The 10,376-nt window shown below is 45.7% G+C and overlaps 1 protein-coding gene across 2 annotated transcripts in view; it reads left to right on the top strand.

Annotated features, from left to right (window-relative positions):
* Positions 1 to 2,137: 2,137 nt before the first annotated feature.
* The window catches only part of LOC126950917 (lymphotactin), a 215,864-nt gene continuing 207,625 nt past the window's right edge, over positions 2,138 to 10,376 (top strand). The window contains exon 1 of one of the 2 annotated variants that reach the window (XM_050784850.1): positions 2,138 to 2,294. The gene's annotated coding sequence lies outside the window, so the exon portion shown is untranslated. Of the gene's footprint in view, positions 2,393 to 10,376 lie in introns of both variants that reach the window. The other variant, XM_050784847.1, reaches the window with a different exon arrangement.

Genomic DNA, 10,376 nt, shown 5'->3' with positions numbered 1-10,376 from the left:
CCTGGTCTTGGGAGGTGCCTTCTAAGGATGTTCCTGGCGGGGGTACCTGAGCCTGGATTAAAGTGCAGGGGGAGGATGTCGCGTAGCCAAAGTGGGTGTTCAATAAAGAACCATGTGGAGATGGTTAAAAAAAAAAGATATGTTAGAATGACCACTCTGGCCACAGTGAGGGAAGACCTGGGCCGGGTAAGGAAAATGAGCTGTGAAGAGCTGCCCTTGAAGAGGGTGGGACTGTAAGAAGATAGTCATCATCTTCAGCAAGCCGGAAGAGGCTGCTGTCCCTGATTCTGGAAGTGGCAGCTGCTTCCTTCACAGTGCGGACAGGAGAGCCTCATGCACACTGAGGCTTTTGAGCTGCTGGAATAGATGCACGTTTGTGGGTGTTTAGGAGAAAGAAACAGAGCTGACTGAGGAAATGGAGGAGGGATGATGACAGTCATATTGTGTATCACTGAGCCAAGTGCCTCCCCAGGGTTACAGTGGAAAGCACTGGAAAAAGTCAGGTGGACAGAAAGCAGGAGGGTGTGGGGCAGAGGAGGAAGGCGCAGCACCAATCTACACACCCTTGATGGCAGAGAACTCCATCAGTATGCCCCAAGCAGGAGGGAATTGGGGCCTCGTTCCCCTTAAGGCAGAATAGGGAAGAGAGACAATATCTTGGGTGGACATTAGGAAATACCCCCAGCAGCAAGGGGACGTGGGGACATGATGACCCCTGAGTGTCCAATCGGCTCCTCTGTTAGGCGTGAGTCAGACTCAAAGAGGAGCTTCCCAAGCTCAGCTCTGGATTCTGGCCACACAGAAGGGGCCTGGCCCCTCACCTGTGGCTCTGCTACTGGGGCAGAGCCTCTAGGGAGAATAATGTGAGAGGCAGTGGGCTGGGAGAAGGCAGGAACTCTGCAACTGGGGCTGACGTACCAGTGTTCAGCTTTGCCTTTTCAGCTATAAGGCCTATCTGTTGCTGAGGGGTGGGAAGATGAAGGAATAACAGACACTGGGCCTGACCCAGGGAGGTGCTGTTGTTCACCCTTCACAGCCTAAATTACTAACACCTAACACAGGGCTTAGCCTGCAATTCATGCTCAAAATGCCTGCAGTGCACATCAGGAAGTCCTGCAAAATCAGATTTATAGCTGCAAATACTGACGGCATGAGCGACCAACAGATAGGAGAGGTCAAAAGTGTATGTAGAGTGTTGCATTTTGCAAACCCAGACTGGGGAAGAGTTGAGTGGGCATCAGTCCTGCTCTGGAGTGGGATAGTGGCTCCTGAGACAGGACACTTCCTTTATACTAAGGAAGCCTCTGAGACACTCCTCTTTTGGAAACAGAGAGAAGTGACTTGCTTATTGGGTTAAAAGCTCATTTTGTAAGAAAACCCAGGTTGGCTGTAGAGTTTCCATGGGGAGGATGCTGCAGCCTGCCTCCCTCCTGCTGCAGGCTGACTCATTCCCTCCTAGACAGACAGATTGTGTCCTGCGTGGGAGTCGCGCTGCAGAGCCCAAAGCTGTTCCCTGAGAGTTACAGGAATTACAACCTGCTGAAGGGAATAATTGTCTAAATATGTTCTTTTTTAGTATATGTGCTGCTGAAGGGAGCACTAAATATGTTCTTTTAATGAGACTTTATTGTTATTATTATTTTATTAGTGAAGTCCTAAGAGGAAACAGCAAGAACCACTGTCTTCAGAAAACCATTTGCTTTTCTCTTTAGGGGTGTTTGGTCAATTGACTCTGAATTCTAAACCCTCCAGTCAGGTCAGGCCTGACTTTTAGTGCCCCTGTGTTTGGAGAAAATCCTGGGCTAAAATCCCCCAATAAGGGTGCTGCCTTGGGATCAGAGTCTCTGGGTGATCTCCACTGGCACATGGCATCACCTAGGGCTCTAACGCTTAGCAAGGACCTGAAGAAGCATTACTGGTTCATTATGGCTAGGACCTGTCAGAACAGAGCTGACAGCTGTCAAGGCCTCCAGGGCAAAGAAAAGAGCACATACATGTATGTTATTTTTCCATGTGCCCAGGCAGAAAGCTCACCTCCCCAGGAGGAAGCTGGGCTGGCAGAGGTCCCCATTGCTTGTGTGTGGCACCCCCTAACGTCAGATGATTGTTTTTGGTTCTGTTCTGTTAGCGATGTGGCAAGAGCTAAATGTTCAACCATTCCTAGTTTTCAAAGCTTGGACACTGTGCCTGGTGGCTGCTGATAATGCAGGAGACGTCCAGGCCGATGTTTACTTAGTGAATATGCACAAGAGAGGGCCCTGAACAGCAAGATCTCCACTGGGGGTCATCAGCAGGTAGGCCACACACAGTGCCCTGCTGGCTTGTTAATCCAGGGCAACTTAACGACTGTCTGCTGAGTGCCTGTTGAAGGGCTGCGGCGGGAAGGTAAAAGGTAGGTCCACCTCCAGTTGCTCGCAGATAGCAAATTCTTCTTTGATAAAGGTGCTGAGAACTCAGCTTTATCATAGATAAAAATGGAGGTAATAGAAACCTTTTGGTGTTCTTGGGAGAATTTAAAGGTACAGTGCATGTAAAGTATGTTATAGATGTCTAGCCCATAGCAGGTGCACAGTATTTGTTGAAGGGATAAATGAATGAAAGTGAATCAAAGGAACAAATATGAGTCAAGCACGCATATTGTGCTGATAGGTAGTAAGTCTGAGCTAGTATTTTAAGCCACTTCCAGGTGGAGGAAGGTGCAGATTAATTTGGGATGGACTGACCTATTACCCAAGTCAGGGAGTGTGAAGGCGGAGAGCTGACGACCAGAAATGGATCTCAGAGTGTGTGCTGGGTTGAGTTGGAGACACAGAACCAAAGTGTTATCAGACCAAGGGGGCTTTGGGAGACTCTTGGGAACCAGGGCCCAGCATTAGTGGTGATCAGAAAGGCAGGGCCAGATCAAGGGTGTGCAGACAGAATGGGCAAATGAATAGTAAATTTGGAGGCCTGGGGCCCTCCCTGCTGCTGGACAAGTGTCTGCATGGGTGAGCCTTATCTTTGAAAGGAGGTGGAGAAAGGAAGCTCCTTCCATGAGGCACTTACATTCATTTCTATCTCCCTGGCCTGAGCACAGAGAAGTATTACATGAATACATATTGGTTTAAAGTTTGTTTCTCTTTCCACTGCTTCTACCAGTTTACAGCTTAGCCTAAGAGATAAGGGTGTGGACTGCGAGCCAGGTTCCTCTGTCTACCTCTGCTCTGCCTCTTACTAGGTGTGCAGTCTTACTAGGCAACCTCCTTCTGTCTCAGTTTTCTCATTTGTTAAATGTGAATAATACCTCGTAGGGCTGTTACGAGGATTGGATGAGTTACCATAAGTCAAATGCTGAGAATAGTCACTCACGCATTGTAAATTCTCCAGCAACTCTCAGGCATTATCATTACCTTCACCACTGAGATAAAGATCCCTAGAACTCTGGCGGGTAACCGAGCAAGAGAGTCTTGATTGGGAGGAACGACCTTCGGATCTCATCCTACAATGTTGTATCCTAATGCCTAGAGCCTGGCACACAGTAGGTGCTCAATAAATACTGTTATTGTTGAATTGTATAGAGTGGGGTTGCCGGTGCAGGGTAGGGAAGGAATGACAGGATCCAGGGTTCTTCAGGCGATTGCCTGACTTCAGGAAAACGGGTCAGAAAATTGGTGAGGGTCTCTGGACTTGTGACCCAGGCACAGCTGGGATTCTGGGGTCACAGACTTGGGGACTGATCAGTGTGGGAAGCAGGAGAGGCAAGGGAGAGGGAAGAGTGAGAATGACTTTGACTGTGGCCAGCTCCATTCTTGGATATGCAGAAATCCGGTTTTGGGTCTGTAATCAGCTCTTTAACTTGCATAGCATAGGAGTGTTGGGTCAATATTTCTGGTTATCAGGAGTCTTTTATGTAAAATGGATATGATAATACCAAAAATAGGTCCTGCTTTTCTAAGTCTTATGTTTGTTAATAAGTATCAAATGAGGCTTTAGCTGTGAAAGTGCTTAATCAACTGTAAATTACCGTGGAAATATTATGACTAGTATAATTTTCTATCTCATTGAAACCTTGATTCCTTAGCATGTCTTCAACTTTTCCATCTCTGGGATATTTGCATTTTCAGAGAGACTCTAGAAAAAAAGCCTTAATTATGTCAAAGGAATGAATGGTGAAGACTGAAATATCAGAAAGGTGCTTCTGTGCAAGAGAATTTTCTAATCCTGCACACGGGGACTGTGATCACTGGGATAGAAGAGCCAGGGTAGAAGGTTTAATAAAAGGGTGGCTGCAAAATGCTTCTAATTTCCATTACTGCTAACCTCCAAAATTCTGCCCTTCCTTCTTTTTAAATCTCACTAAGTTGTAAAGTGTCACAGACAGTCAGGATGGGAACTCTGTCCATGAGGCTAAGGTGAGGGCAAGAATTGGCCTTGGGGGGCTTCTGTCCCCAGAGAGTACAATGCCTGTTGCTTTTAAATAACTCTCATAAATAAATTGAAAATATCGTGTTGCGGTAATATTGAATCCACTTGTACACATGCAAAAATACCTCCACTGAACCCTCCGGGAAATCTTTCCCTTCAATTTCTTTCTTTGTGCATGTAAACCTCTTTTTTCAATATTGATCAGTCTACATACAGCAAATCATGTATAGCAGGAAGCAACCCCTTCTTTTTTGAAAGAGGGACTGTCATCCTCTTTTCATTTGCAAGATGATTGGGAGAGACAAATTGGATGGCTATTTCCCACAGTTTAGTGAGGAATGAGTGGAACAAACTAAGGAAGGTTTTAGTTAGGGAAGTACCACAGTTCTGAAGAGAAATCACCACCTAGTTGTATTTAAGCAGCTGTCAGACTTGAAGGTTAAAAGAGTCAGCTGGGCGCAGTGGCTCATGCCTGTAATCCCAGCATTTTGGAGGCCAAGGTGGGAGGATCGCTTGAGCCCAGGAGTTCAAGACCAACCTGGGCAACATAGCAATACCCCATCTTAAAAAAAAAAAGTTAAAAGAGTGAGTGAATTTCAAGTGCTTCCTGGCAGGTGAAGTACCCACTGTTTATCTTCACACAGAAATGTTTTCCACCCTCCTTTTCATCGACTATCAGAACTACTTGACCAGAAGAATTGCACTTATGCACAGTTTTTCTCTCAGCTCTCTTTCTCGTGGATGTTGATTAGTTAATGCGTCAATTTGCTTAAAGGTATTAATTGAGCAGCGTTTGATTTTATAGTATGGCTTATTATTATTTTTTTTTTGATGGAGTCTCGCTCTGTTGCCCAGGTTGGAGTGCAGTGGTGCGATGTTGGCTCACTGCAAGCTCCACCTCCCAGGTTCACGCCATTATCCTGCCTCAGCCTCCCGAGTAGCTGGGACTACAGGCGCCTGCCACCATGCCCGGCTAATTTTTTTGTATTTTTTAGTAGAGACGAGGTTTCACAGTGTTAGCCAGGATGGTCTTGGTCTCCTGACCTCGTGATCCGTCACCTTGGCCTCCCGAAGTGCTGTGATTACAGGCGTGAGCGACTGCGCCTGGCCTATAGTATGGCTTTTAATAGTAGCAAAGTGTGTGGGTTCTGCTAAAAATTTACCCCCTAATGCAAAGTGTCTTTCCTCTTTGCACCCAATTTTAAGGAATTCCATTCAAACATTGGTAAGAGAATAAATTACTGTGAAGATGCAACGATGAAGATGGGGCAGCAGAATGGGGACGATGTGGCTGGGGCATGGGGTCAAGTCCAAATGAAGAGGTCAAGCTATTGAGAAAACAGTTGAGGGCAAGACTGAGAGATGTGTGAAGGAAACAAAAGAAGGGGTGAATTTCAGTGCTTTTGTAGAAATGAGGATACAGACTCAGATGATGCTGTACTCACAAATTCTTGGTAGGGAGGACTTCTTGAACCTAAGCAGGGCTTGTCCTACGGTCCAGACATGACAGAATGAGAGAAGGGCCTGCTGGGGCTCTTTCAGCATGAGGACGTGCTTCTCAACCTCCTCCTGTTTATGGTCTACATAGAGAATGATCGTCATGGTATATCACACTGAGGTGAACTGAGGGGCTGCTGTCTGCATAGGGGGGGCTGACTCTGCGGCTCTTGACCTTCAGTGCCAGCCCAGCAGCCCTGGAGACTTCAGGGGAACGGTATCTCCTGGCACACCAGTGACCTATCTGCAGCATGCTGGTTGGAAACTCTGGTTTTGAGGAACCTACTTGTCTTCCTCAGGGGAGAGAGAACTGAGCTACACAAACCTTTTTTGAAGAAGGCGGACAGATCCCGAGGTCAGGAGATCCAGACCATTTTGGCCAACATGGTGAAACTACGTCTCTACTAAAATTACAAAAAGTAGCTGGGTGTGGTGGCGTGTGCCTGTAATCCCAGCGACTCAGGAGGCCAAGGCAGGAGAATTACTTGAACCAGGGAGTCGGAGATTGCAGTGAGCTGAGATTGTGCCACTGCACTCTAGCCTGGCGACAGAGCGAGACACCGTCTCAAAAAAAAGAAAAATGACTTGGAGTCAGAGATAACGGACAGTTTTGAGTACAGAATTCATTCTGTAGGACTCTCTCTAACCCAGGCCACTGCATGTTAAACAATGTTTATTGGGTACCAGCGGATGCCACACTGTGTGCAGTGAACAGAGTGCTCCACTGAATATTGAAGAAGAGGAAACTGTCGTCTGAAATCTCTGAGACGGCCCAACCCAAAGGTGGGAGGGCTTCTGCTGCGTTGTTGGTCAGGACACTGGGGCCCTGGCTGTGGTGGGATGGGAGGCATTGGCACATCTGTAGCTCTGGCATCAGGAGCAGCTTCTCGGGGCTGGCACTGCAGATTCAGAGGAAACAACAGGAGGCCGTGGCCTTGGCCATGCTGGAGGTTTTTCTCCCATGGTGTCCGTGGAGACTTTGTGCTTTGGCATCACCTTTGAGTTTCAGAGACCTCAGGCATTGCAGCAGGGAAGAAGAAAAATGGCTGATGCCATGTGGTGGCTGAGAGGACCCTTTGGTGAGCACATGGAGGCATATCTTGGGGATTTCCCCAGCAGATATGTTGACTTAGGAGGGAGGTTGGGATTCTGTAATGATGAGTAAGGGCAGTGTTAAGTAATGCTAAGGAATGAATGTTTGTGCCCTCCTTGTCCCCAAATTCAGATGCTAAAGCCCCAATTCTCAATATGATGGTATTTGGAAATGGGACTTTTGAGAAGGAACTACGGTTACATAATGTTATGAGGGTGGGGCCCAGGTCTGATGGGATTAGTGGTGTTATAAGCAGAGACATCAGAGAGCTCGTTCTCTCTGTCCCCACTCACAGGCACTGGGGAAGGGCCATGTGACCACACAGTGAAAAGGTGGCTGCCTACAAGCTGAGAGATGAGGCCTCAGAATGAAACCTGCCTGGCTAGCGCCTTGATCTTGGATTTCCTTGCCTCCAGAACAGAAAATAAATTTCTGTTGTTTAAGTCATGGTCTATGGAATTTTGCTATGGTAGGTAGCCCGAGAGGACTAATACTAATACCATTAATACTAATAACGGCCAAACCTTGCCATCACTCTTATTTTAACTCCCAGGATGTGCAGCCCAGAGAAACATCTATACATGCTTGAAAGCAAAGCCCATTCTCTAGCAACAGGTATTCTTTAAGCCACAGCACTTATGGTGGGCAACGGGTGTGGGCAGAGAAGATCCTCATGGTACCTCAGCCGGATTCTCTGCTGGGTTCTTACAGATTGTGCCACTTTTCACAACAGCCCACAAAGTTGGTGTCATTATCTCTACTTTATAGATGAGGAAAGTGAGATTCCGAGAGTAATTTCCTAGTAAGGATGGTATCCAGATTTGGATGCCTGTCATTTGATTTACACTCCACTTCCCATTCTCTTGAGCAGAGCTTAAGCTAGGGAGTAGAGAAGCTGGTATTGTATCCAAGAGCTATCTAAATTTGAATTTCATATTCTTTTCACTCTATCACTCTAATTCTCTATACTCTGGGAAAACAGTTTGTTTTTCAACTATTTTAAGTCTCTATTTCATTCTTAAAAGAATCATATTTTACTCTTAAAAATACGTAGTTAAATGTTATTGGAAAGTAAGACCTACATTTTCAAGAATTGAGACAAAATGTCTCAATTGTCCTAAAACACTTGCTTCTCTAATGAAAATTTGGTTTGGATAATTTTTTTTTAGACAGAGTCTTGCTCTCTCACCCAGGCTGGAGTGCAGTAGTGTGATCTTGTCTCACTGCAACCTCCAACTTTTGGCTTAAACGAGCCTCCCACCTGTGGCCTCCTGAGTAGCTACAGGTGTGCACCACCACACCCAGCTGATTTTAATATTTTTTTTATGGAGGGTTTTGCCATGTTGGCCAGGCTGGTCTTGAACTCCTGAGCTGAAGCAATCAGCCCACCTTGGCCTTCCAAAGTGTTGAGATTATAGGCGTGAGCCCTGCCTGGTTTGGATGATTTTTACATGAAAGAAAGGGTCTGGTCAAAACATTGAGATAAGTGGATTGCACTCCCTATTACTTCACTTCTGTCCAAGAAGCTTCCATTTCTTGAGGGCGAGAGAAGACAAGTTTGGGGAAGCTAGAGGGGGAACTGAAAAACAAGTGACTATATTAAATGCATTTATTGGGCCTAACAGCTGGTGAATTTGGTTGAAATTGAATGTAAAATAGAACAATTGTGAGTCAGAGGTTAAATGAAGCCATTTGAAGGGTGTTGTGGGGAGACTATCTTCATCATCATCATTATAAACACTGACAGTTACACAGCACGCTAAGTACTTTCCAGATATTATTGTATTTAATCTTCACAATGGCTCTAAAAGTAGGTACTGTTAATATCCGCATTTAACAAGTGAGGAAACTGAGACTTAGAGATATTGTTTCCCTAGGTCACTGTCTGGTTAACTGTGAAAAATAAGGGATTTTGGTATTGCTGAGTGTTGCCTACATGAGTAGGGGGAATCGTGGTGTTGTGCCATTTGGGGGCAGTTTGGTTTTGATTCACTAAGCAGGAAGATGTTAGTGAAGTTTAGGGGCAGAAGGTGATGTGTTTAGAGCAGTGTTTAAGGACAATTAGCCAGCTCTATCCACAACGTATTGAAGCAGGAAGATTGGTGCTCTGAAGACCAGCTAGGAAGGTATTATGTGGTTCAGAGGAGAGGAGATGAGTATTTGAATTGGGTGGTGGCAGGAGGTCTGGGAATGAGGGGATAGATGCCAGAGGCTGTCAGAGGAAGAGGGCACGGTCTCTGAATGAATACCAAAGTGGAAGAAGGATGAAGGACTCAAGAACTGATTTCAGGATTTCAGAGTTGAGCAATGAAGGAACTATGAGGCCTTCAGCAGAAGTGGAAAGTGATCAGGTGGAGCTTGTTTGGTTGGAAGAAGAGGAGTAGAGTAGGTGCGTTGAGCTTTAGTAGAGAATCTCTGGGTGGACTTACAGAGCAGACTGGCAAGAGGTCAGTTTTAGGGGCAGAGATTTGGGCAATGCCTGCAAAGTGGTGATTGTTGTAATCTTGGAAGTGTGTGCTTCCAGGCTGGGCTCCTAAAGCCATGGGGTTCAACCTTGAACCATCCGTTGGGGCTTGGCTTGCTCATCCCATCCCTCTATCTCAGGCCTGTTAGCTAGTCCAGGTTGAAACCTAGTATGGGATAGAAAATAGCATCCTTCCTCAAGACACTTTTCTGATATCTTTTACAAGTTTGTCAAAATAACTACACAAATCTAAAATGATTATGAGAAAATGGTGCCCCCTGGAGTTGTGCAATATGCACAACAAGCACTAGCCTAGTCATCCTGCATTAGCTCTTATGGTCCAGATATTTTGGCCTCCACATTCACCCCTCCTTCCAAGTTTTTCTGGCTGGGTTTGGCACATTGGCTTTGGACTGGGTACTTCTCAATCAAATCAATATCACTGGGTTCTCCACTATTATGTGCCTCAGGTATCAGGCTCTGCAGCTGCTTCCGTTTTTTTCCTAGGTCTCCTAGCCTCTCACTCTGTCCAATGTCATGAGACAGGAAAGATTGAGATAGTAGAAAGATAGTCAATATCAGGACTTTAGGGATCACCACTATTATATGTGGAAGAGACAAAGTGACAAGAATGCAGAAGTTGAATGACTCAGAGCCCCAGTGTTTGGACTCACAGTTCAGTACTTGTTCTACTGGCCTAGGCTTCCTCCATTTTACAAGTCCCAGGCAACAGTGCTTGATCTTAAAAGCAGCCTTCACATATTATAAAATGCAAAGGCTATATGTGTGTGGATTTATTTATTTATTCTCTAATAACTATTGTATCACTCAACTGATGTCAAACTAAATTGCAATTTCTCAACTGAGTACTGTCTCCCAGGTCAGTTTTCTTTTTGCCATTCTATACTCAGATGTCTC

The sequence above is a fragment of the Macaca thibetana genome, chromosome 1 (assembly GCF_024542745.1).
Source record: "Macaca thibetana thibetana isolate TM-01 chromosome 1, ASM2454274v1, whole genome shotgun sequence".
Classification (NCBI taxonomy): Eukaryota; Metazoa; Chordata; class Mammalia; order Primates; family Cercopithecidae; genus Macaca; species Macaca thibetana.
The sequence above is the reverse complement of the archived record's forward strand: the minus strand, read 5'-3'. Positions and strand labels throughout refer to the sequence as shown.